The 27,174-nt window shown below is 37.8% G+C and overlaps 1 protein-coding gene and 1 non-coding gene across 5 annotated transcripts in view; one reads left to right on the top strand and one right to left on the bottom strand.

Moving 5' to 3' along the window:
- Positions 1-15,233, bottom strand: part of Ncoa7 (nuclear receptor coactivator 7) — a 137,821-nt gene extending 122,588 nt beyond the window's left edge. The window contains exon 1 of one of the 4 annotated variants that reach the window (XM_058583720.1): positions 15,214-15,233. The gene's annotated coding sequence lies outside the window, so the exon portion shown is untranslated. Of the gene's footprint in view, positions 1-14,533; positions 14,808-15,213 lie in introns of those variants that run through there. The other 3 variants (XM_046458660.2, XM_046458659.2, XM_046458661.2) reach the window with 3 other exon arrangements.
- A 10,128-nt stretch (positions 15,234-25,361) lies between these two features.
- Trnae-cuc (transfer RNA glutamic acid (anticodon CUC)) lies at positions 25,362-25,433 on the top strand. The gene has a single exon. It is a non-coding gene; the product is annotated as a tRNA-Glu (tRNA).
- The last annotated feature ends 1,741 nt before the right edge of the window (positions 25,434-27,174 follow it).

Consider the following 27,174-nt stretch of genomic DNA (forward strand, 5'->3'; position numbering starts at 1 on the left):
GATTACATGATCCTAAGATCAACAACTGGTGCTGCTGTGTCTGCTTAGACCAAGTAAAGCTTTCATTTTATTTTTCAATATTCTATTAGATAAATAAAAATATGATAATCTATGGTTTCTTTTAAGTTTCTGTGAATTAATTCCTTAAACAAGGCAGATTCAGTCCTTTCTATTTTAAACACAGGAGCAGATTAACCAGAAAGAGGTAGGCAGTAGATGCTACAAAAATGATTTGCACAGAGCATCACACAGCAGCTTTCATGCTTCAGTGAAGAACCAAAGCTCCTTAAATCAAACTCTAATGGGAACTACATTTTCCATTATAAGTGGTTATAATAGGCTTCTTAAAAGCCCTTCATTCACTTAATGTTGATTTTTCCACACATCAATACACTCTAGACTCATCCAAACACTGACTTACAAGAGTCTCCTGCATTTATGGTGTATTGCAGATCACAAAGAATTTTACGAGAGAACACAAGATGGATCTTCAGCCTAAATTTTTCTTTTTGCACTCTTAAGTCAGGACAGCCCATTTAAACCCAAATTGAGTTCATTATTCAAAAACAATGGCACACAGAAATATTCACCTCATAAGAAATTTGTTAAAGACAAAGTATTTTTTTTTGTATTACTAGTAAAGTGTGTCCAATTTGAGAACATGGCACTGCTTAAAGAGAATTATAGAACAGAGACTTCCCTAACTATATCTATGTGAACTGCACAGCACAGCAAGCATAGCATGGCTTTTTGGATTCACATCTAACACACTGCAGTTTGTTGAACACTCAGGCATAACCAGGCAGAACTAATCTATGATACCCATCAACTGTTTTTCCAACAACATGTTTCCTAATACACAAGTGAAATAATAATAGGAACATGCATGCTGGCCTGGTCACACAGAGTTTTTCCACTGAAGGAACAGACCAAAATGTACTTTCTACGCAGATATTTCCCCTTAGAAAATACTTACACTTATACCCATACATGATGGGTATTCAGTCTCTCTCAAAGCCACATACTCACCTAAACAAAAGAAGAATATTCAAATTTCAGTGTTAACCAAGGTCAGAAATTTGAATACTTTCTTTAACAAGAAACTGAGGAAGACAGAACCAGGTACAAATGTGTGCCACAAACCCACAAGGGAACAACCAAGAGGCAATGCCCCCAAATAAGAAAATGTGTATCACAAAAGCAAAGCAGTAACAAAAAAGCAAAGTAAAGGTGAGAAAGAGCCAAGAAGTTAGGACTTAAGCAAAGTGATGATTGAGAAGGGCTACCAATCTGCCACTTGGGAAAGTGGTATAAATTGTCTTTGGATGGCAAAATGAATGGAGAACTCGACCCTTGGTCCATTTTTTCTCTGCCCAGGGAACTTAAATTTTACCTGAAAAGAATTAAGCAAATGGGATTGTCAGTGCTTTCTTAGCTGAGTGAAGAAAATCCATCAAAGCTCCTAGCTATTCTAAATGAAGACCCATCTCTGGGCTAGACCGATCATTCTACAAGCTCTAAGAAGAGGACATACAAATGACATTTCTACAATGTAGAAAGCAGAAATTGTCAAAGATGTGAGAAATGCCCCAAACCTAAAAACTGGAAAATGCATTTTAAATTTCAACACAATGTTAGAAAAGGGACTGTACAAACTACACAATGGGGGACATCACATTGATCCTCAGGTGAGCTCCAGAACTGATCATTAAATAGCAACCCGTGAACTCTGAGACCCAGAATGGTTACCCAGAAAGAAAACATTTGGCAGAACAAGGTGGATCCCATACTGAAACCTTCCACCATCAACCAAGAACTCTGATGCAGATCCAAAGAGGAAGGCAGCTTTCTTCAGATATGAAACTCAGGAAGAACAGGCAGCTGCATCATCAGCTGGTAAAATGAGAAGCAGTGATTGCTCTGGTGTGGGTAGATAGAAGCACAGAGCACAGAGGGGAAGCACCTGACTTAACTGGAAGGGAAGGAGAGTCAGGGAAACCTTCCTAGGTGATGTCAGTCCTGGGCTAGGAAGGAGGCACAGGAATGTCCCACTGAATGCAGCAGAATAAGGATGTGCACACCACTGAAGGGAACCTGTGGTGCTCAGGGAATTCTGACTGGTCTGGTATGGCAGGAGCACAGGGCTGGAGGAGGAGAGGAGGTTGAGGGGGTGATGGCTTAGTCAAATACACTGGCCTCATTTCCCTCTTTGATATAGCAACTATTCCAGGAAATCAGGGAAATGAGGCAAACACAGTGGAACTGTGTGTAAAAGGCATTTAATCAATTTCTCTTGAAATTGATGCTTATGGATAAGATGGAAAAATGTGGATTGGATGTGTGATTGGGTTTTTCCCATGATCAGATCAAGAAAATCACTGAAGAACTGAGCTACAAGGTATGTGCTGACTGACTCAGGTCTGGAAGCTGACCTCAACCTTCAACCTGAAAAGGAGATGTTAACAGCAAAAGGTAATATTTTTTTCTTAGGCCCTGTCCTTGCCAGTAAATTTAGCACTGACTAGAATGAAAATACAGTGGCCTTCTCATCAGCCTTTTGGAGGGATAAAGGACATCCTGGATAACTGCATTCAGAAAGACCTCAGCTATTCATACAAGGGAGTCAGTTATTATAAGGCAGAATTTACCCCCATATGAGTCTTTTGTTCTATTGGTGAAGTGGTAAGGGATGAGAGAGGTAGGGTTAAGTGTCAGCACCAGCAAATGTGATTTGTGGTTTTAGATGACAGTAAGATCCATATGCCCATTAGTACCCCCACAAAGGCACTAATGCAATCAAAATAAAAAGATTAGATAGTCAGTCTGTCCCACATATTTGAGGATTAGAATATATCAGGATTACTGGATTTAGTTTTGAGTCTCACACTTACAGAAGAAAACAGGGTAATAAGAGCAACTAGGATTGTTAAATGGCATAAAATTAATTTTAAAAAATACTAGTCAAGGGAGTTGGTCATGTTTAGCCTAGAGAGAATAATTTTGATTAAATAACTGTTTTTAAATATCGGAAAGACTGTTATTCAGTATAAGATTTAGGCTTGATAGATCTTCAAGGGTTACACTCAGGATGAAACATTAGCTATGGAGGGAGGGAGATCATGGCTCAGCATAAGGAAGAACTGTCTTACAAACAGATGCCAAGAGCAGCCTGCAGAGTGAATGGCTTCCTAATCACCAAAAGTGATTTAACACAAACTGAGTGGCCACTTTATGGGATTGCTATAAAATGCAATATTCAGCCTTATCAAAACCAACACCCTCATCTAAAGAGATAAATACTGTATTATATGCTCTTTTTAATATTGAAATGAAATTCACAGATAATATAACCTACTTACACACTTGATTTTATGAAATAAGTATGATGCCCAAAGGAACAGCTATTTCAATATGTAAATTCTCAGGTTTTAAAAATGCATGTAATGCCAAAAAATAAATGTATAGCAATAATTTCAAGAAATACATTCACAGGCATGAGTTCATAAAAGACATAACGAAATACTCAGGTGCTTGCAACTTATGTAGGACAAGTTTAGATACAGGAGAAGAATGATTAGAAACTATTTTGCTACATACAAGAAGCACAGGAAGATGAAAAGCAGTCATGATGGGAGGGGTGGGTACTAGGGAAATTGGGAGAGACACAAGCCTGGTTAGAATCCAGACTCTACCACCTACAAGATATGTAGCTTAGCTAGACACAATGGCACTTGTCTATAATCCCAATAACTCAGGAGGCTGAGGCAGGAGGATCACAAGTTTGAGGGCAACCTCAGCAACTTGGACACTGACTCAGTTAAAAAGAATTGTGATGTAGCTCAGTGGAAAAGTGCCCTGCATTCAATCCCAGAACAAAAAGAAAGAAAAGAAAAAAAAAATGTAGGCTTGGACAAGTTAACTAATTTCTCAAACCCTTATCTATAAAAGAGCTGTTATAGAGATTAAATGTGTTTTAAAATGTGTCTTTAAAGTCTGGTGCCCTAGGAAATAGTAAAATATAACTATTGACTGATGCATTTCAGTGAATCATAACATTCAAGAGCTGGATTCAAATTTACCCCAAATTTTTTAAAAATAACATTTTTTGAACATTGACAAGGTACACCAAATTTTTGTTAAATGCCAGTGTTATTTAATATTTATGGCTATATAAAGGAGTTAGTATTCTTATGTTTTTCAGATAAAGGAGTCTCATGTTGAGAAAGATTATTTTCAAGGTCAAACCTGAGTCCAACCCATAAGAGTTATACCAGAATTATCAGTTCTTGTCTAATACCAAAAAAGGAACCACTAATAATATCACCATATAGGATTTTCACATCAAATTATGGTTCTTTCTGGATTTAACCACCAGCTTTCAAGCCACTTGTCCTTCAGGATGTAAATACCGACTTGTGTTCAGGTTAGATATACATACTAAATGTATGGCAATGACCTTGTCAGTGCCTTCAATCAATATTTGTTTGCTTAGAATTTAAAGAGTTAAGTACATCCTCTCGATTCCCCGAATTAAGTGAATTATCTCTTAAGTTTTCAGAAGTGTGTTTGGATATGCCAGAAATATTTCTGTTAGCAGTTGGTAATTCTTTTTTTGTTTCTGTTATCTCAAAATGTTAATCTTCTGCCAATCTAATTATTTCTCCTACAGAAAACAGAATTGACAAATACAGAGAACCAGAATTTAGGATTCTAATTTTTTAAAATTTCTTTATTGATTTTAAATTACAAAAGTTGTTTTTTGGGCAAACACTAGAATTGTAGCTCCTTTCTAGAACTAAAACTTGTGGTTCTGTAAAAATTCTACCAAAGATATTGAATGTATTAAAGCTCATTCTTTCATTAATACTTGTAACATATAAAAGTCAGTTCTGAACAGCTTTTTGCCTGCATAAAAAGGTATTTTAAAGGGAGACATCTGCATCAAATTAGATGTAAAGGCAACAAAAATATGATAGTCTATTCTGTTGATCTCATCTCCCAACAACAACAACAAAAAAAAATCTGGGTACTTGCTGCTTATATATGATTGCCCCTCACAAGTTGGGGAAAATCTGGTGCCCGTATCATTCACAATGGGGTTTTTGGAGGCACCTTCTACTATTGTGACTCTAAGATAAATCTAAACGTAAGGAGCTCCAAGCATCAAGAAAGAAAGAGGTGATGTGGGAAGAAAAGTCTGTTTTCAATTACTTCTGGAATTCATTTTAATATCACCAGACAGACTCATTCCTAATATCATAGGTTCTCTAGCTTGTTGGACTTTTCCATAGACATTTTTTTAGCCTTATCAAGGAATAAAATCTTCTTTTTTCTCTATTGCTGCAGATCTCAGTTTTATTCCCCAAAGTCCTGCAGAGCACAGGCCTCCATGTGAATCACTGTGCCTATACCTGTACTCACGGCAAAGGCCTCCAGCCCTGCCAGAGTCCTGGTCTTGTACCATGCCCAACTCCTTCAGCTCCTTCCAGGAGAAAAATAAGTGAGTACTGCAGCCACCACAATTATTACTATGGCTGCTGTTATCCTTGTTTGGTGGGGTTGTCTAGTGGATGGATCTAAATTAAAGAGTTAATGAAAACAAAATCAATGAAATAATGGATAAAAGGTGTTTTAAAATAAAGGAAATGTCTTTCCAAAAAACACATATGGCCTGTAAATAGTAGTTTTTGAGGATTAAATGTGTCTTCTGAGACTTTATCATAAGACACAAAGGGTTCACTTTACCAGGTGAAATGCCATTTCACCTAGGAAAAGATCACATCTGTCTCAGTTGTGGATGAGATATGAGATTGGATGTGTTTGCAAAATACAGTGACAATATGCTCAAACATGTAAAAATGTAAAATAAAAAATAAAAAATGATCACTCCTTGTAATTTGCTTTCAGCATATTTATTCATATGGAGGACTTAAGTGTCAATAAAGAATTCAGTTACTCCTAAGTAGTGCCGTGTAATATTTATGAGTTGTTTTCAATACAGAAAGCATTGAAAAACCTATTTTATACCTGCCACTCTACTAGTATTTAGATAAATAGGATCTAAAACCTATGAACACAAAAAGGACTCAATATGCTCTCAAGAAGCTCCTGCCCCCTTTTTAGGTTCTGGGGATTTTACCACTGAGCAACATACTCATCCCTTTTTATCTTTTATTTCAAGACAGCATCTTGCTAAGTTGTTTAGGGCCTTGCTAAGTTGCTGAGGTTGGCCTCTAACTTGCAGTCCTCTTGCCTTAGCCTCCTAAGCTTCTAGGATTACAGGCATGTGCCACTGCACCCAGCAATAAAAAAAACAAAACAAACAAACAAAAAAAACTCCTATTTTTGACAAGGGCAATGAGCTACATAAAATAATCAAGAAAAAGGGGTCTGGAATTTTTATGTTAAATGTACAATGCACAGAGGAAGTGCAATGGGAGATGAAGAAGGGGCCAGGTAACACAGGCCAATATTATTTGGGAAAGTCTTAGGAGTGGGACATACCCCAAAACTACAATTCATGGTTGTATGTCAGTAATGCTATACAACTATCACCTCTGTGAATTGCAAACAGTTTTATCCTGAATGAAAATGTTCTCTATCAGAGCATACTCAAGAAAACATCAATTCTACCAGATTCTGTCTCATCTGTTTTGGGTGACAATGGAAAGGCAAATAATGTGCTTCGGTCAATACAGAATGTGGTAGATGCACTAATGTGGGCTCAGGAAGAAGGCCTAACAAGTATCTATGGGGCAGGAAATGTGACCAATGTGAAAGTGAATCAGTTTTGTGAAGCACTCTGGACTTTTCCTGGAAAAAAAATTAAGCATATAATATTCAGCTATAATTTTTCAGGAGACTGGGTTAAGAAACCAAGTCTATGGTTTATGTACATTTTCTTTGACAAGTTGGTTGACGTAAAAGTTCTTGTAGAATTCTAAAGAAAAATGGCTCTTCAGTAGTCTGGATTGTTGTTCTCAATGTATTCCTTTCCCTCACAGTAACAGAATTAGAATTAGATATCCATACTCTTTGCTATGCAACTTTTGGTGCTTTAAACTAGTGCAGAAAGCAGGTATACATCACCATTCAGTTCAGTATGTGATTCGTTTGGATCAAGAGAGTATGTGGATTAATAGTGTTATTTATTCAAACACAAGACATGAAGAGACTTAGTAAGTTTCTGCTATCAGAAGAGTATGCTCCAGGTAGCTGATTTTCCTTCTTCCACTTCAGTCCCAGGAAAAAGTCATATGAAACAGACCTGAACCTCAGCCTCAGCTTTGAAGTCCAGCTCAGCCCTGCCATGTCCAGCCCTGCCAAGAGCAGCCAAACTGCAGTCAACCTGCAGGTCCATGAGTGTGAGATAAGTATTTGTGAATCAAAGCCACTGAGGTTTGCAGTTTGTTATGCAGTATTATCAAAACAAAAGGCCCAATACAGCCTTGTAAACATCCTGATCCACAAACAACTTTATGGGTTTCACCAGGATGATCAAAACCAAACAGTATATAACACCACCTACATGAATAATTTTATTAAGGCCTGAGATACCAAAGCCTAGAGTCAGAAGCAGCTAGCAGACACCAATAGCTGAGGCTATTTGTCATTTAGCCCATATCCAACCTGCATGGCTCTCAGGTGTTAGCTAAGAAAGCATCATTAGACACCTTATGCACTCACCCTTGCCAGCACGTTGCTGACTTTTAAAATCTAATTATAATAATCTGCATTTCTTTGATGCAATGAAGACAATATTTTTTATGTCTCATCTATCATTAATTCCTGTTTTGTGAATTTTTTGTTTCTATTTATTTTATATTATTATATATTATATAATATATATTATATATTATATAATATATATTATATATTTATTATATTTTATTTTTATTTTATTTTATATATATATAAAAGCTATGGCATATTAAACTGAAATTATCTGGAAGTATTTTGTGATTGAAAATACCAAAGACAGCCAAGGCACAGTGAGGCTCACAACTGTAATCTTAGCAACTCAGGAGGCAAAGGGAGGAGGATCACAAGTCTGAGGCTAGCCTCAGCAATTTAGCAAGACATCCTCAGCAATTTCGTGAGCCCATGTCTCAAAATAGAAAATAAAAAGAATTACAGATATAACTCAGTGGTGGAGACCCCTGGGTTCAAACCCCAGTACCAAAAGAGAACAACAACAAAATCAAAACATTGTATATTTGTTTCAGTGGAATTCAGCAGATAGGTATTATCTTGGAGGAATCACTAGAAGCTAGTGAAAAGGATCACCTAGATGTACCTGAGACCACAGAACTGACCAGGCCCTCTCCAACAGATGGATGAATAGTCTGGACTGTGACTTATATCATACAGCAGAGGCCATCCTTATCCAATTCTAAAATATTTCCCACTGTTATTACTCTTATCAACATGTATGGGAAAACAAATAAGTAAACCTGATGTTGTGAGGTCAAAATTACAGAAGAATAAAGGAAGATTCAGAGGGATCTCACACCGAAAGAATGGTCTCATGAATTATTCCTATTCAACAAGGTATATCTGGTTAGTGATAATCACCAATCAACAATTTCACATGAATGGGGCTAAACAAATGCTTTTCAATTCTTTTCTGAAACTTTTGGTTTTTTTTTCTTTCAGTTGTTTATAGATTCAGCTATATTTTGATTTCTCACCATTGTTTTTCCCCATAATTTTATTGTTCCATTATAATTATACATAATGTTATATATTCACACACATTTATGACAACATAATTTAGCCAATATCATTCCCCAGTATTTCCCCTTTCTCTCCCCTCCTCCCTCCCCTTGGTCCCTTTCCTCTAATCTATTCTTGCTGTCTAATGCTCTGTTAATCAGTCATCAAAAGCAAATTACCATGGGGGTGTAGGCACGCCTGTGATCCCTGCTACTTGGGAGGCTGAAGCAGGAGAATCACGAGTGTTCCAGGCTATCCTTAGAAGCTCAGTGAGACTCTGTCTCAAAACAAAAAAGGCTGGGGATAGATGTAGCTCAGTGGTAGAGTTGTTCTTGGGTTCAGTCCCTAATGTGTGCGGGGGTGGCAATTACCTCATACCAGGCACTTTGCAATAAAACCAGGCACTTTGCAATAAAACCAAGCACCTAGAATATCTCTAATTATTTTGATTAGAATTTGGAATTTCACTTACATACTTAGGAGTCACATTTTAGGATTGGCTATTCTCTCTGGACGGTTCAGGTCATTTGTTAGGGTTGATGTCTAATACTTTCAGTCTCTCAGGCATAACATTTTTTCTGTTAGATCCTTAATCTTTAGTGACATCCTATTTGAAGCCTTCAGCCCCTTTAGGTATCAATGACAGAGGAAACCTCAAAACTGAGGCCTAAAAGACACTCTCCCAAACGAGGGTCCTAACAAATACAAAAACTTCCTTTAATGAACATTAACACAACATTTCAGAGAAAAGTAGTGAAGCAAGCCAGAGCTGCTAAAAATAATATGGATATGTGTTAGATTGAAGTAGGGGTGGTAGGGTAGGGAGACAAGAGGAATGAATGGTTAAATAAAAGCTTCAGTTTTTTTTTTTTCTTTTTAAACTAATCTTACATGCTAACAAAATCAGTTAATTTTTACTAGAAAGGCACTTTTGCTACTTATGAGAAATCCTTATTCTCAGTAGAGAAGTCAACTTGCCATACTAAATTACAGTGGAAGTTTCCATGAGCTAAGAAATCTCAACTCACAAAGGACCCTGGAGGTGACCCCAGAACTGAGTGTGGTTTGCTAACAGTAAGTGGTAGACAGAGTGCTCCACGGAGAGGGACTGGCATGGAGGGACCCTAGGCATGTGCAGGAAGTGACAATAGGTCTTACAATACTAAAATCATGATTATCTTGGGGTTTTTACATAAGCAAGGCAAATGGTATTATAATGGTACATGGTGACCTTGAACTTTCATCAGACATTTTAAAGTATTCCAGAAGTACAGGAAGGGATCTCAGCAAAGAATGATCTGTGGGACAATCCCAGGAATGGCAGGGGACAGAAGATAATACTTCAGGGCCCAAAACACTATGATGTATGATAGGGATTCTTTAGAAGGTTTGAACAGGGAAGTTTAGAAAGAATAGTAGCTGAAATACATAGGAAAGAAGAATGCAAATCACAGTCAAAACATCTGAGGCACCCGACAAGGGTAATGGGAATGAAATCAATCAGAAAAATGGTTAAGAGACAAATTAGCAGGCTTTATATTTATATTTGCCACAAATGCATAAAATGTCACTACAATATTCTCAACTGATATCACCATTACTCATGGAGAGGGGAAGCAGATGCATATTCATTTATACCTTTCAAACCACATGAAGGTATTACCTATTTTTTCAAAAAAGTAAATTTTAGAAAAAGATATGGAGGTTTTCAGAATGTGATGTCTCATGTAAAACCCTCTTCAAACTTCCTCCTATGTTTGAAGTTGCGCGTCTGAAATCAGATTATTTTTATGTCAATGACTCAGACTACACCAGTGACTGCTGATAAGAGACAACCTCCCTGTTGATGTAACATATGTACCAAACTTAACCTGGAATCACATAGTGGTAACTAGAAACATTCAACCAGCCTAATAGTTGTTTAAAAACACAGAATAAAGAAAGTCTGGTCACTTGGCCCAGGAAACACAATCTTTTAAATTTCATGGTAAATAAAAGAAACTCAGAGAAGAATATCTGATTTATCAACATGCCTATGAATCACCAATGTAAACGTCAGATTCCAATTTGGTTTGGTGAGTTTTGAGCTAGTTTGGGCCAGCCCTTTGGCTAAAAATGACTTTTTAAAAATCATATGGAATCTCCCAGTTTCATATAACGTATAAGGCAGGTGGCTTCAGATGTATTTGACTTAAACCGGATGACTTAAATTGAATGGACATAAACTTAACAGCTAAAAAAATAAGTGAAATTCATTTTTACAAAACCATGTAATGTTGTTTGGCTATATATAACTCAAACACTAAATTTATAACACTTATTGAAAACATATTTAAAGTAACTTATTGATTAAGCTTGTTGATTAAAAACACAGTGCATCCAGGGATCAACTCTCAAATGTTTTCATTTATTTGGTTTTATGTTTTATATTGTACCTTGTTCACAAAGGATGTGAGTCAGCTTAATATAATTCAATAATTTGTGAAAATATAATTAGATAAAAATCAGAATCAAAAGAGACAAGGTAAAACAGATATACTCAAGATCAAAGGGGAAAGTTAGAACATTGCTATTTGGTTATAGGTTTTCAGGTGGTTTTATTAGGATTGAGTTCCAAATTTTACTATTTCTAATTGCCAAGTAAGAAATGAAAACAATCAATTATATGATTCTCATTTTGCAAAATGTAAAAAACAAAGACAACACATTAATTGTTTAGGAAAGAACAGTTTTTCTTTGGCATCTACAGCTAAATGGAATTTCTTGCAAGAGTATTCATACAAGAACAGTAGAAGGGACCATGATCATAACCACTTATATAGTGATACAACAGTGGGTCTCTTTTCACTTGTCTTTATGATAAAAATCCCTCAATGTGGACATGATAGAGGATGGGGGCAGAGGTTTGAAGGATGTAAAACACAGTAACCACGTTCACAGTTTCTGAAGATCTGACTAGACTCCTGGCCTAACAATTAAGATTAGAAGGGAATTGGTGGATATTATGAACTTTGTTAAGCTGAACCTCTATAAACTTCGTTTTTCTTAAATAAGCTTCTGATCAAATTTACAAATAGACAATACATATTCTCTGGCATGTGCAGAAACAAAGGCATTTTCTATTCCTGTTGAGGGGAGACAAGCACACAAAAATTATTCCTCAACCATCTATATTTCCTTCCTTTGAAATTCAAAGTTATACAAATGTATTCCTGTATATTTTACTGCAATTGTAACCTTGTCATTCTAATATTTGTGAATTGAGTGGATTCTGTTTAATTTACACAAAAAGCGAATTATAGGCTGATTTTAAAAGGACAGCAAATGACATTTAGCAAGGAAAGGAGAGGTTTTCTAAAATAAAACTTTGAGGAAGACTCAGAAAGATGTAAGACAATAAATCAGGTTCTAGGATTGCATTCCTTGGGTGCTTGTGGAGTCAGGGCTACAGGGGTCTCTAGAGGCAGGACCCAAGAAGTGAGTCACCCAATCCCAGAAACATTGCACATTTGGATTCAGGACAAACACAAAGAAAAGAAATGCCTCTTTCATTCTGCAATTATTTATGATTCCAAGGCCCAGAGTTATACCACATTAAGTGCTCAGTTTCCAGATGTCAAATGAACAAATGTTTATAAGTAACAAAGTAAAGAGTATATTGTAACCATAGAGGAGGGCTCTTCTGAAATGTATAAAGTGAGCAAGGAGGAACAATGTAAATTAACTGCTCAAAACACTTGATTATAAATTGTGTAAAATGTAATTATCTTTATTGCATGGGGGCATCTACTTTGTTTTAATAAATGATAACAAATTAGGTTTTTTCATAAGTTCCCTTCCACTTTGTTTCCCAAGTCTTTCCACCTTTTACCTAAAAGTATTTTTCCTTCACCTATCTCAAGTTGGTTTGAGATATAATAATAAGAAAACATGGTTTACCATATTGGGTGAAAATAAGTTTTTTTTTTTTTTTAAATTTTAATATGTAGCCAGAGGAGTAATGATGTACTAAGATGACAAAGGAAGAAAAGAAAATGAGACCCAGATAATTTTGTTAAGTAGAGACCAAAAAGAAGTTTCTACTGACTCATATATTTATGCAACATGAAAACAAAAATAAAATCATAACACAAAATATCATAGGGCAAGAGCAAAGCAAACGAAATGTAACGCAGTAATCCTTGATTTTTTTTTTCTTTTTGCCCCCAAATAACAGCCTTTGAAAGGAGGAAGGCATTGGATCTCTCAAACTCCTCAATTCCCTGGTTGGCAATCCTCAAGACTGATATGCTTCCATAATGAGAAAAGAATCTAGAAATTTGTATCTAGAGCTGGAAGTGTAGCTCAGTGGTAGAGCACTTGTCTAGCATGCCTGAGGACTTGTTCAAACCCCAACCACTAGGGGGTGGGGGGTAAATTGTATCTAAATCACATATTTTGAATCACTTGGGAATCACAGACACATCTAAATGTTTGGTTTTTACCTTTAAACCACACCCCACCTCTAAAATGAAGTTAATATATCACTTATTAACCAAATCACAAGTTTGATCACTAATGAGGCTGGAAAGTTTACAGCCCCAGACATGAAATAAGAGGGAGAATTGCCTCAGTTAATAAAACATAGAACAACAGCACGTGGTCCTAAAAATGCCAGGATTCAAATATAAATGTTGAAATAACCAATTCTGCCTATTTATACAAAATCCAGTTAAATTTTCCTGACCACAGAAAAACTACATTGTGGGTTTCTGATGAAGTTCAAAACAGTACACTCAGCAAATAACTAATGAGCATCTACTACTCATCAGACGCAGGGTTGGAAAAAAAACACGAAGATTTTTGTCCTTTTTCTATTTATAATGATTAAGTTTTGTAAATAGCTAAATTTAAAAACGTGGATATATAATTGAGTTTACAATGATCACTTAAACTCTAAACCTTGTTGTTTTACATGTAATAAAAAACGACAGCCTGTGAACAAAGAATCTTACTAAAAATTCTACTATATGAACTCTACACCTAGCGAGGAAATAAGACTTCATAACCAGTTTTTCAGAAATGCTAACCATAACACATAGTTGCAAGTTGGGCTCCGCACAAGGCTGCCTCTGCTGGCTGAGCTGGCGCATCCTTCCAGCAGAACCTCAACTCCCGACACCTGTATCAAACTTGCTACTCTTAAACCCATCCTTCCTGTAAGCAGGAGGCTTTATCTAAGGATAAACCCGGAATATCTCTGCCTCATCCATCTCTTGAATAATCTGACTTTTAGAAAGACCTCTAAGCTGGCCCTAAAATGTTGACGATAAGGGTTTGCGCCATCAATTTCATATACCATCCGGCCAACTGTGAAATACACAAAAATCCACAGCCACTTTCATAAGCCGCTAAAATAACGCTTTGCTCTTCTGCACGTTTGGTGAAAAAAGACAGGAAGAACGCATCTGCCAACCCAATTGAAAAAAAAATGACATATTTCTACCTGAACTGCTGAAAATCCAACGGTCTTCTCCCCAGATAAACCACATGCCAACCTGTCCTCCCCACCTCCGCCCAGCCCACACTCCACCGGTCCCCAGGGGGTGGGCGGGAAGGGTTAAACTCTCCTTCGCCCCCAATCGGCCTCCCGAGCTGAAAAAGAGTGTTTCAGGTTAACAGGGGGCTGCGCCGAGCGCCATTAGCACACCTCCCAGTGCTCCGCCGAGCCCTAGCGGGAGGCAAGTTTGGCGGGTCCTGGCCCCTGCCCTGGCTTCTCCCCGGTAGCTGCATAAGCTGCGGGTGGCCGCGAAAGCTGGGCCCCGCCTCACCCACCTACCTACAGGGCGGGGGCGCCGGCTCCTCGGGTCCGGGAGAAGGGGCTCGGGCGCACGCATTTCTGGGAGCGGTGGCCTCTGCGGCTGGGCGCGGGGGAGCGCATCCTCTGGGGAGGGTGGAAGGAGGGGTCAGGGGAGGACCCGGAGCAGAGGAGGAGCAAAGGCCGAAGGAAGGAGCGCCCAGAGCGCGCGCCCGCGGTGCTCCGATTTCGGAGCTGGTGCGAGCAGCAGCGAGGCCTCGCCCACGCGCGGCGCTTCGCCGCCCCTGCAGCTGCGCCCACCGTCAGGACATCCGCCGCGACAAGCTTGCGGGCCCGGCCGAAGGCGGGGAGCTGCGGGTGGCGCAACGCGGTGCAGACGCCAGCCTTTAGCTCCGCCCGGCCCGCGGCACGCTTGGCGCCCCTCCGCTGCGGCGGGGGCCGGGGAGTTCGGTGGCCAGGATTGGAGGGTCAGGCTGTAGCTGCAGCATCCTCCTTGCGACCGCGACCTCAGAGCTGAAGGCTAGGTAGCCGGGTCACCCCCGGCTGCTGCAGCCTGACTGCCACAGCCCAGACCTGGCGACTCCGCCCCGGAGAACTGCGCGCGCGGCCTCCAGCAGGCCTTGGCCTTTTGTGACGCCTCCTGAGCGAAAGCGCGTTGTTGGCCAGGCAGCTGACCGCGGAACCTGGGGGGGTTTGCTTACCTCGCCCCTGGCGGCAGCCTCTACAGCTGGCCGGCCTTGGGTCCCACTCTTCGTGGGATGTAAAGCTTTGAGAGCAAGCTGGAGTTAGAGCGTCTCCTCGAGCCTTAAAGCCCCTTGACTTTTCCTTCCAGTTCAGGGACGACTGGCCACAATAAATTCATCCTTCTGTCTTTTCCGGCGTTGCGCTTAGCAAAGGGGCCCACCATCTCCTCCCCCTCCCGTCCCCAGTACAACATCCTGGATGCTGCCAAATTGCAATCATTACGGCAATAGGAATGTAGCAATTGGGCTGTCCAGCCAGCTCTTGGCAGAGACCCTAGAGAATCTTTGTGAGAAGGTTTACATCAGCAGCAGGGCCTATGCCCATGGGGTTTCGCATCCGCATTAGATGTTGTTCCCTCCACAGTCCCATGACTAGCACTGCAAAATGACTAGGGAGATCTGGCGGTGAAGTTCACCCTTAGGCCTGGGCATTGGGGGAAGGGGGGCGGACCCTCCCTGAAGATCCTGCAGCTGTTCTGATAAGTTGGTGTGTTAGAGGCCATCTACACAAAGTAGATATGGGCCTCCTCCTTGCCTTGTTGATGCTGCTTAGGCGGTAATAGCCTCTCCGGAAGGCGGAGCAAAGCATTTAATAGTCGTGGGCTTTGGGATTTCAGTGGCAGGTGGTGATGTTACACCGTCTTGCAAATATGGAATCATAACCCAGTTCTGCAGTGAGCATGTATAAATGTGGACATAGGGTTTGCATCTTTCTGGTCTGAGTGTGAAGAATGAAATTTTGCTTTCTCTTTTTAAAGGCATTGTGGGTTTTATTTTTGTAAATAATTTAGTGTTTATCAAGGAGAGAAAATTAGGTTTCTAAAACATCAAAGCTAATTTAATGTATCAGAAAATAAGTAAATACACAAAAACGTGGCATGATATCTCCAAAAAGTTGGAGCTGCTTCCACAATTCTTTGATGAATACTTTTATGATTTTGAAATCTAAGTGTAATTAAAATGGGACCAAACAACCCCCTGCCACCCACCATGTTGCAGATCAAGTTCAAATTGTGATACAATAGTTTTGATATTATTTTAGCTGAGTTCTTTTAAGCAAATTGGAGGTTGGGTGTGGAGCAGTGTGAGAGCTGCACTGCGCTGGGTCAGGAAAGACTGGCCCATGACTAGGCTACTTCCTAAGAATCTTTGGCTGATCTAAAGCCCTGAATTATTGTCAAATGATACTCATGTTTTTGTGTCCTAATTCAGAATGTATGCATATATAGCAATGTATAAGTACAGGATGAAGTCACTTGGAAGAAAAATTTGGCAGTTACTCTTTTTTTTTTAAAGAAAATTATAAGTTCCAGATGTCTCTGCAGAAAATGTCCATTGAGTTACAATTTCTTTTTACTGTTTTCCATTCTTTCATCACCAAGAGCAGCACCCTTCTATTTCTCTCTATGGACCTCATGTTTTGTCAAGATGCAAGCGGTAATCCTGTTTTGTGTGTGTGTGTGTTTTTAACCCAACAAAGATATATAACTATATTAAAAGTAGTGATTGTCACTTATAAAACATTTGTCAGCCTTTCAAAAGCACTACAAGTAATGTTACTATCTTCACTATCTTCATGAGCTCCTCTATGATTACATGCTGTGTCAATGCTAATTATAACATTCTATTACAGTGAAGGTCCTGATAATAAAAATTTCTGCTCCCCAGCTTGGGGAAAATCTTTCTCCTAAAGGATTCTTCACTCATTCTATTAACTGAGCATTTGCTGACTTATCTAAGCCTTGTCTTTATAGAGAAATTAGACAAGATATGACTGTTTCCATATCATCTACATCTGTGTTATTCAATATTGTACCCACTAGACATGAGGGGTCATTTACATTTAAATTATATACAATTTAAATTTTGAATCATCAGCCCACTAGTCATATTTCAGGTTCTAAAGAGCCACACAAAACTCATGACTACCCATTTGGACAGTACAGAATGTTACATTTTGATTATTACAGAAAATTTTAGAATAGAAGGTCAAATTTTAGTTGGTAGATAAGATATGCATAAAATAATGGGAAATGATAGTTCACTAAATAGTTCACTTCAAATTGAACCTCATTAGACAATCTGTTTCTTAAGAACATAGTAATCTTAAGTTTTCAGACTACACCTCCATGGAGTGCTGACCTTGGGTGAATTACTTAATCTCAGTTGCCTTTTCCTTAAAAGGGAGATATAAGAATACTGAATTCATAGGGTATATACAAGGACTAAATAAGATAATTCATGAAAGGTGCTTAGACTAAAGTCTAGAATGTGGCATCAATAAAAGTTAGTTATTGCTATAACAATATATGATATTATGATAAAGGTTTTTAAAAGTATATCTCTAGCACCTCTGTACCTGGCTAATGAAATATGCTTGGTAAAAGCTGAGCTAATAAAGAAATGTAATGCTATGTTAGTTTCATGGATAAGAGGGCCTCTTTTAAATTTAAAACTGACCTTTCTTTATTTGATAAAAGACAGAAACCATTGTAAGACAATTTAGATTGAACAGTCATCTTACTTTTTCTGTGATAAACAACACTTGTTTGATGAGACTTTAGGATAGATACAGAGAAGCAGAGATATTTTTAGTTCTTAAAGGGAAAAAAAAATGAAAGAAGTCACTTCATCTGCCCTGACCTTTGTTTGTTTGTTTGTTTTGGTATCAGGATTGAATATAGGGGCACTTAACCACTGAGCCACATCCCCAGTCTTTTTTATTTTTTTATTTTGAAACAGGGTCTCACTAGGTAGCTTGCAGCCTCAGTAAGTTGCTGAAGCTGGCTTCAAACCTGTAATCTTCCTGCTTCAGCCTCCTGAGCTGCTGGGGTTTCAGGCATGCACCACCATGCCCAGCTCCTTTGTTGTTTTCAAACACATCACTGGTAACCTCTCACAGAACTGGAATTCCAAGAATATTGACAAATACCTCTCCGACATTTTGCCAAACAAAAGGTTCCCTGGATAAGTAGTGAACTTGCAACCACTGGAAGTATTGAAACTTCTTAAGTTTTCCCTATAAAGGAGTGGAGATTTGTGCATTGGGTAAAGAGTTTAGGCTATTGGACATCTCCGCTTTTTCTAGAACAGAGAGAAACACCTCCTTTCATATGCTTGACTGGGGCTGGTTGAGACATTAGGCCACAAACACTGATGACATCTGTGTGGGCATGTGAGTGGCCACCCACCTCTGAGGAGGTAGAAAAGAGTTCATGATGTTATAGTGTTGAAGGCAGTGGCTCAGTTTCACAAACTGGGATCTCTGGTTCATTGATTCATTAAAATACCATCTTGGGGTTTGAGAAGAATGTAGAAGGATCCTTCTGTGGATGGACCACTGTTCAATACTTTTCTCAATGTCTTATAAGTCTGAAGAGGAGATGGAAATCATTTTATCACTTGAAAGGAATCCGAGAAAGAATTTTGTATTGAAAAAAATTTTGATACATATACAAGTGGATTGCTATCATTGAATTTAGGGCTAACTTTTTACCATAAGCCTAATAAATTTAGTTTTTCTTTTATTCACAGCTATTGTTTAAAATATCTGCTTTTGAACAGATTTCTACTGTCTTATTTCTGCTAAAAATAATCTGCTTGATAGCTTGAGAATTCATCATATGTTTTTTTTACACACTGAAAAACATTCAGATAAGCCGGCACCAAGTCATTGGTGCTAAGACATAGTTTATAATTCTGAAATGAATCCCTAAATTTATTTATTTATCTTCTCTTTTTTTCCCCCTAAATTTAATATGACAAAAATGATGGTTATTTGGATTTACTGAGTGAGAGGAATTTATGGTGAATATTCTAAAAAGTAAAATTTTTAAAGGAAATAATTCTAGATTCACAAAATTATGCAGAAAAGGTAGGGGAGGGTTGGGTGTGTTGGCACATGCCTGTAATCCCAGTGACTACCATTACTGAGGCAGAAGGATGGCAAATTAGGAAGATTCTGTCTCAAAATTAAATAAATAAATACAAATAAAAAGGAAAAAAGTGATAGGGAAGTAGCTCAGTGGTAAAGTGTCTTTAAGGTTCCATCCCCAGTACCAGAAAACAGCAACAGCAAACACACACACACACACACAGAAGTTGCACATTTCACCTGAGGTCCCCCCACCTGCCTGCGCCTGCCCATGGTAATATCTTACATAACTGCATTACAGTATCAAAACTAGAAATTTGACAATGGTACAATCCACAGAGCTTGTTTAGATTTCACCAGTTTTACATAAATTCTTTGTGTGTGTGTGTGTGTGTGCATGTGTGTTTGTATCATGTGCAATTTTATTGTGCATATTGAATCTTGTACCAACACAATAAGATACAGGACTGTTCTATCACTGCAAGACTCCCATGAACCACCCCTTTACAGTCATATCAAACCTCCTCTTCATCACATCCCTAATTCCTGGCAACCATCTGTTTCTGTCTCTATGATTTCAAGAATGCTATATAAATGGAATCGCACAGTACATAACTGCATGGATTGGCTTTTTTTTATTAAAAAACTCAACATGATTCCTTTGATATCCATCCAAATTTTTATGTGTATCAATAGTTGCTTCCTTTTATTGGTAAGCATCCATGGTATGATGTACTGTTCTTTGTTTAATAATTCACCCATTAAAGGACCTTTCTGTTGTTTCCAGTTTGGGGCATTATGAATAAAGCAATTGCTATGAACATTCATGTGCAGGTTTTGTGCAAATATAAGTTTTCATTTCACTGGGACAAGAGCCCAAGAGTTTATTTGCTGGATCATATGGTAAGAGAATTTTTTTTTTTTAATAAGAAACGGTCCTACTATTTTCCAGGTTTGCTGTACCATTTCATAGTTCTATTGGTATTCATGCATGCTGAAAGTCGTATTTTAACCTATTAAGTAAGTTTACTAAAGTGTAAGTGATGTATTTTTTTTTCTATGCTGTAATTGCTTGGTGACTTGAGTCCCACCAGATTAAACTCTAAAGTCAGGATCCTGTTTTGTTCACCTTGGTGAATTTGGGGACCCTTACCCATTGCCTGGCATTTATTAGAATCAATAAACATTGTCGAATGGATGAACAAATTAATGAGCAAAAGAATAGCTGAGTCAGATGGACATCAAATTGAAAAATAAACTTGTAATAAATGATAACTGAATTTGAACTAAATATCAGTTTTCTTCTAGTATATAACAACATTTTCAAATCAGAAATTGGCACTCTATAAAGGTGAATCACTTATGGGAAAATTAATAAAAACTAAGTGCTTAATTATGTTGATCCAAGTTTATTTGTTGTTGTAGTTTGGTGACAGCAAAAGATTGGAAACAATCTATGCGCCCAATGATATGGATCTGCTTCAAAATCTACACCACAGAATACCAGGCAGCCATCAAAAATAATGTGGAAATACCATGAAAATAATGGGTATCTTTCAAAAGATATTGTGAAAAAGGTTAGAGTAGGTAGATTATGCTTTTACTTGTGTAAAATAAAATGGAAATTAAAAAGAATAGATATCTGCATGAACATGTTAATTCTCCCTAAGTTATAAAGTACAGAGGATATCTGAACCATATTGTGCCAGAAAGTTAAGAGGTGCTCAAAAACTTAGAGGGAGACACCAAAAGAATACAGGAACTAGTTTGGAGGGACTGTCATCTGGCAAAATTTGAGGCAATTTGAGCATTAAATGAATAATGCCAGCAATAGATTATTATACCTTGAAAAAGAACTAATAAAACAGAGAAAGAATGTATGACTTCAAACAGATGCATAAAAGTAAATTAAAAGTGGAAAGTTCTTTACAGAAGAATGACAAAATTAAAAATATCATCATTTGCAAACGTTACAGCAATCATTGATTCACACAATGATCATCAGTGGAGGTGAAAATCATTAGGTGAAAACTGAAGAACAGAACCATACTACAGTCTCAAAAATGTTACTTGAAGTGATAGTTGATTTTCCAATAGTTTTAATTTCAAGTGTAAAAGGCACCTTTATGGTGGAGAAGTATGGCAGACATTTTATTTTTAAAAATTTATTCTTAAAAAATTTATTATTGTAAAACTTTTTTTAGTTGTTGATAGAACTTTATTTTTATTTATATGTGGTGCTGAGATGCGAACCCAGGGCCTCACACATGCTAGATAAGCATTCCACCACTGAAATACAACCCCAGCCCCTAAAATTTATTCTTATTAGTTTTACATAATGGTAGATATCTATTTTGATATATTTATACAAGCATGGAATATATCTTATTTTAATTAGGATCCCAGTCTTTTAGATGTACATAAAGTTGAGATTCACTGTGGTGTATTCATATATGTACATACAAAAGTTATGTCAGATTCATTTCACTGTCTTTTCTATTTCTATCCTGCCTCCCTTTTCTTCATTCCCCTTTGTCTAATCTGCTTTTATCCCCCTCCTTGTTGTGGGTTAGCATCTACATATCAGAACATTCAACCTTTAGTTTTGGGGATTGGCTTCTTTTACTTACCATGATAGTCTCCAGATCCATCCATTTACTGGCAAATGTCATAAAGTTGTTCTTCTTTATGGCTGAATAATATTCCATTATATATAATGGAATATTATATATAATATATATATATATATTATATATATAATATCTCACAATTACTTTATCTATTCATGTGTTGGATATATACCTTTGGATATATTCCTTTGGATATATACCAGGTAGTGGGACAACAGGGTCAAATGGTGGTTCTACTCCTACTTTCTTGAGGAGTCTCCATATTGCTTTCCAGAGTGGTTGTACTCATTTGCAGTCCCACCAATAATATATGAGTGTGCCCCTTTCCCTATATCCTTGCGAACATTTATCATTATTTGTATTCCTAATACTTGCCATTCTGGTTGGAGTGAGGTAAATTCTCAGTGTAGGTGTAATTTGCATTTCTCTGATTGCTAGAGATGATGAAGATTTTTTAAAATATATTTGTTGACTGTATTTTTTTCTTTTGAAAAGTGCCTGTTTAGTTTCTTTGTCCATTTATTGATTGGGTTATTCGTTTTTTTGTTGTTGTTGTTTGTTTTTGTTGGAGATCTTTGTATGTTCTGGAAATTCATGTATGGCAGATACCTTAACCAAATAATCAAACTTACCATATTAGTTTCCTGCTAGTGCTATAAAAAATACCACATTCCAGGCCTGATGGTAAGCTGAAATTCCAGTGACCCAGGAGGCAGAGGCAGGAGGGTCAAAAGCTCAAGGCCAGCCTCAGTAATTCAATGAGCCCCTGAGCAACTCAGTGAGACCCCTGTCTCAAAAAATAAAAAGGAGTAGAGATGTGGCTTAGTAGTAAAGCACCCCTGGGTTCAATCCCCACTATTAAAAGAAAAAACTTCTACAAAATAGTTTCGACAGCAACAAATTTATTATATTACAGTTCTCAATGGAGATTTGGTAGGGCTGTTTTCTTTCTGGAGACTCTAGAGGAGAATCTGTCTCCTCTCTTTTCAGCTTCTCAAAACTACCTGAATGATCCCCTTCTTCCACTTTCCAAGTTAGCAATGGCTAGTTGAATCTTTTGTATATCCCATCACTTTGAAACTGACTCTTGTGCCTCTTTCACTTACAAAGACCCTTGTGATGATTTCGGTCCCATCCAAGTAGTCTAGGATAATTTCATCCATCTCATGTTTCCTGAATTATTTACATCAGCAAAGTTCCTTTTGTCATTTTAGGTGACATGTTCTGGGGACATTTCTGGGGGGTGAGGGGAGCATTATTTGACTATACACCATTACAGATAATGAGATATGATTTATGTGTATTCTGATACGATGTACTGAGAAGGATATATCACTTACGACAGTTTTTCTACCAAAATAAATATTTAACTAAGTCGAGAGATGTTCTTAAACAACTACCCTCCACTATTCAAAAGGGTCAATGTTGTAAAAGAAAGACGATTGGGAGGAACTGTTCCAGATTACAGAAAGGAAACTAGCGTCCTAACAACTAAATGCAAGACATAATCATTCATTGAATCCTGGATAAAAAGAAAAAAAGAACTATAAAATATGCGACTAGGATAATTGGAAATTTGGATTATTGGCCATATAATAAATAACAATATTATATTAAACTTAAACCTCCAGAGTGTGATAATTGTATTGCTTCTTCATTGGAGATGTATGGCAATGTATTTAGAAGTGAAACAATATCTGCAACTAACCTCAAATGGCTCATGGAAAAAAAAATAGAATGAGAGAAAGCAAACATGGCAAAATATTAACAATTGTGACTCTAGATCAGTACTGCGAAATAAAAATATAATGCAAGTTACATGTATAATTAACATATTCTAGTAGCTACATTTTTTAAAAAAATGAAAGTAGAATTATTTTAATAAATGCAATTATTACCATTTTAAAATTTAATCAATGCAAAAATGTTTTGAGATATTTTACACTTTATTTGCCTATTAAGGCTTAAAATCCAATATGTATTCAATGCTAAAAGAACACCTAAATTAGTACTAGCCACATTTCAATGCACAATAGCCATATGCTGCTAGATTCATTAATTAGACACCGAAGATCCAGAGAAAGGGGAGGTGCATGCTCATTGTCCTACATTACAATTTTTCTGTAGGTTTTCTTTACCTCAAAATAGAAAGAGGAAGAAATAACTAGATATTTGTATATGTATAGACTTTCTGGGAGCATACATAAGAAATTACTAACAGCGTTTACTCTGGGAAGCAAAAATGAGTGATTGAGGGAAAGGAGCAGGAGGGTGGTTTTCACTGTACCATTGTACCCTTTTGTACCTTGTGACAATATTGTGATTAAACCTATTAAATTTTAAGCTACAAATCTGAAGGTGGTATCTGCTTTCTCGTTTTGTTCAAAACCAGATACTCTAATGCTTAGGTTTGGTTACCCCAGACAGAGAAGAGCTCCACCTGCTGGTCTTGAGCTCCTAAAATCCCTGGGTGCTCAAAAGGGGTGGCCGCCTAAGATGTAAGGAAGTTCAGAGATCTCTTAATTCTAGGTAAATCATATCAGTTGTTTAAACTCCACCTCTGAGATGCAGAAAACAACAAACAGTATTTCAGCACAGCTCACCTAATTCTGTGGTGATGGATGATGGCTGTAACCCTCAGTGGCGCCGATGTTGATGTGAGCAAATTCATTACAGATTGATGTCTCACTCAAGCCTCCTTCCATCTTGCAGCACAGCGGGATCTCGAGGGTTACATTTCCTCAACTGTAGCTGCTGCCACTTTCCAACCTGAGTTATAACCTATGGTCGTCTGCTCCTGTTTCCTAGTTTTTGACCTGAAGTTGGGCTTTCTTGAACTCCTTTGCTAATTGCATCAGTTCGCGGCCGTGTCTAGTGTCTAGTGTGAAGTGAAGCCATTGCCCGGGTCCTAACTGTCTGAAAAACGTGAGGACACACTGGTTCTGCTGGGCATGCCACCCACCGCTCACGTGATACATATGTGACACACCACACATTTTATTTAGTAATATATTCCACGTGATTACTAGTTATTCAGCAATAGATCACATATATCACGTGATAGCTCTCGTTTATAAGTAATTACACACATACACACACACACACACACACACACTCGGCCCTTCCTCACTCAGCATTTACAGAGCACGAGCTTCTGTGTGTGTGCACTGTCAGTTGCAGTCTGTGGTTAGATTAGTACTCAAGAGCCCTGTGACAGAAAAAGGCAAGAGAGAGAGAGACAGTGAGAGGCCGAGGTTGGATTTGGATAAAGGAAATAAAGCAAATTACAACATCTGCACAGCAGCTTGACACTTATCTGGGCATACAGAAAGATTTAGATGTGATCAGAATGAGAGTTTCAGGACGTCTTTTCCCACATAGTAATCAGAAGAAGATTGGATTTATGGGTCCAAGTATTTTTCCTTAAGAATTATATCAGAGCTCCGCCCTAGCTTTGAAAATTGGCCTCGGTGTTGAGGTCTGAGACTCAGCAAAAACCAAGTAAGCATGGCTTAGGGCCCACAATCTGCCCTCTACTGGTGAGAGCCACAAACACAGTTGTGATAGGAAACAACTAAAGTGAAAGAAGCCACTGATCAAGCTCCCTGGTGGTCTAGTGGTTAGGATTCGGCGCTCTCACCGCCGCGGCCCGGGTTCGATTCCCGGTCAGGGAAGTAGTGCTTTTTGCTTTCTCCTCAACTTTAAAACCAGAAAGGACTTTTTATCTGCTTTTGATTTGATATTTACTGATTATTTATTTTTAATACTTAGTGTTGTGTTTTTGGAGACACAATTTTTAAAATTCAATTTCTTAAAAAATGTTACACTAAAATTTTAAAGACGTTATATAATTATAGATATTATTTACAATTGATTGAACATAAAGATTTGGAATGTATTACTCATAAATTTGTTCAACATATTCCAAAATCGCAGTTTCCAGCCTTTAAAAATAATTTGTATATTTAATCCTTGTTATTTAATCTTTTATTTAATCTTGAGTATGATTGAATACCTGTAGGAAGAATTATATCCTATTTTGCATCATGCTTAGATTTAATTTCTATTTTAGTATATATTCAGATTATGTATTATTTGTGTGAAGTGGAGTGATTCCTACATTGTTCTCCTTTATAAATCCAAGAATATCTGTTTGAGATATGTGGTTGGGTAATATCTGGCTTCTTTTCTTTTAATTATATATTTACTTTTTTTATTTTATCTAAGTTTTATTTTTTGTACAAGAAATTCACATGAATATGGCAAATTTCTTACATGCAGGTGTCAAGTATGTAAATCATATAACTCCCAGACCTCCCCCCAAAAGGCATCTGTGATTGGGAATTCTTACTTTCAGGACAAAGGGGAACTCTGAGAGTTCCCCAAAAGAAAATATGGAAATGTTGGAGTATTATAGAAGGAAAAATGGTGCTATATAGGCATTTTTTTAATCCTAAAATTTCAGAATTATTCTAATCTTTTGTTTTTGAGCTCTTGCGAATGTTTTGTTTTGTTTCCATTTTGTTTTTAAATCTGAAATTTCACAACGGTATAAACATAGACTGAGAGCTTGATTATGTTTTGCTTTCCTTTTACCCAAGCTGAGTATTTGTTAATAGTCCGGGAAGTGCATAGCCAGAAAAGATGTGACCTTGGTGCTTTAGGAACTTTCACTTCTCTGGGGGGAATTAAGGCAGAAATGTACTTGGTATCATTGTCATTAACAAAGGTGATAGGCATCATCTATCGATTATTTGCTATGTGCTATGCTATGTGTCAGGTACTTCAAGCGGTTGGAGAGAGGGAGAGGGAAAGGCAGAGGGAGAGCAGGTTGCGGGGGAGACAAATAAGTGGACACTAGATGAGAACAGAACTTGAAAACTCATTCCCAAGTTGGACATAAAGGCTATTAGTATCTGGAATGGAATAGAAGGAAAAAAAATGGGCATTTCATCTAGGGAATCCAGGAAGACTATATTAGTCAGGATTCTCCAGAGAGATAGATAGAACCAATAGGAGAAAGAAAGAGAGAAAGAGAGAAGGAAGGAAGGAAGGAAGGAAGGAAGGAAGGAAGGAAGGAAGGAAGGAAGGAAGGATCGTTCAGGGATTTATTATGGGAATTGGCTCATGTGATTATGGAGACTGAGAAGTTCCACAACAGGTTGTCTGTAAGCTGGAAACCATGGGCTGCCTATATGTGGCTCAGTCCAAATCTGACAGTCCTAGAGCCAGGTTAAGCCAACGGTGGAATTCTCAGTTGGAGGCTGAAGGTTGAGACTCTCAGTGGGCTATGGGGTGCAGAGGCACTGGTATAAGTCCTGGAGTCCCAACATCCAAGATCCTAGAGTTCTGATGTCCAAGGGCAGCAGGAGGAGAGTAATGAGGTGGGGTGGGGGGAGTTGGGTGGTGCCTGTC

This window comes from Marmota monax, unplaced genomic scaffold, assembly GCF_021218885.2.
Source record: "Marmota monax isolate L192 unplaced genomic scaffold, Marmota_monax_Labrador192_F-V1.1 WCK01_AAM20220418_F8-fsc00198, whole genome shotgun sequence".
Lineage (NCBI taxonomy): Eukaryota > Metazoa > Chordata > Mammalia > Rodentia > Sciuridae > Marmota > Marmota monax.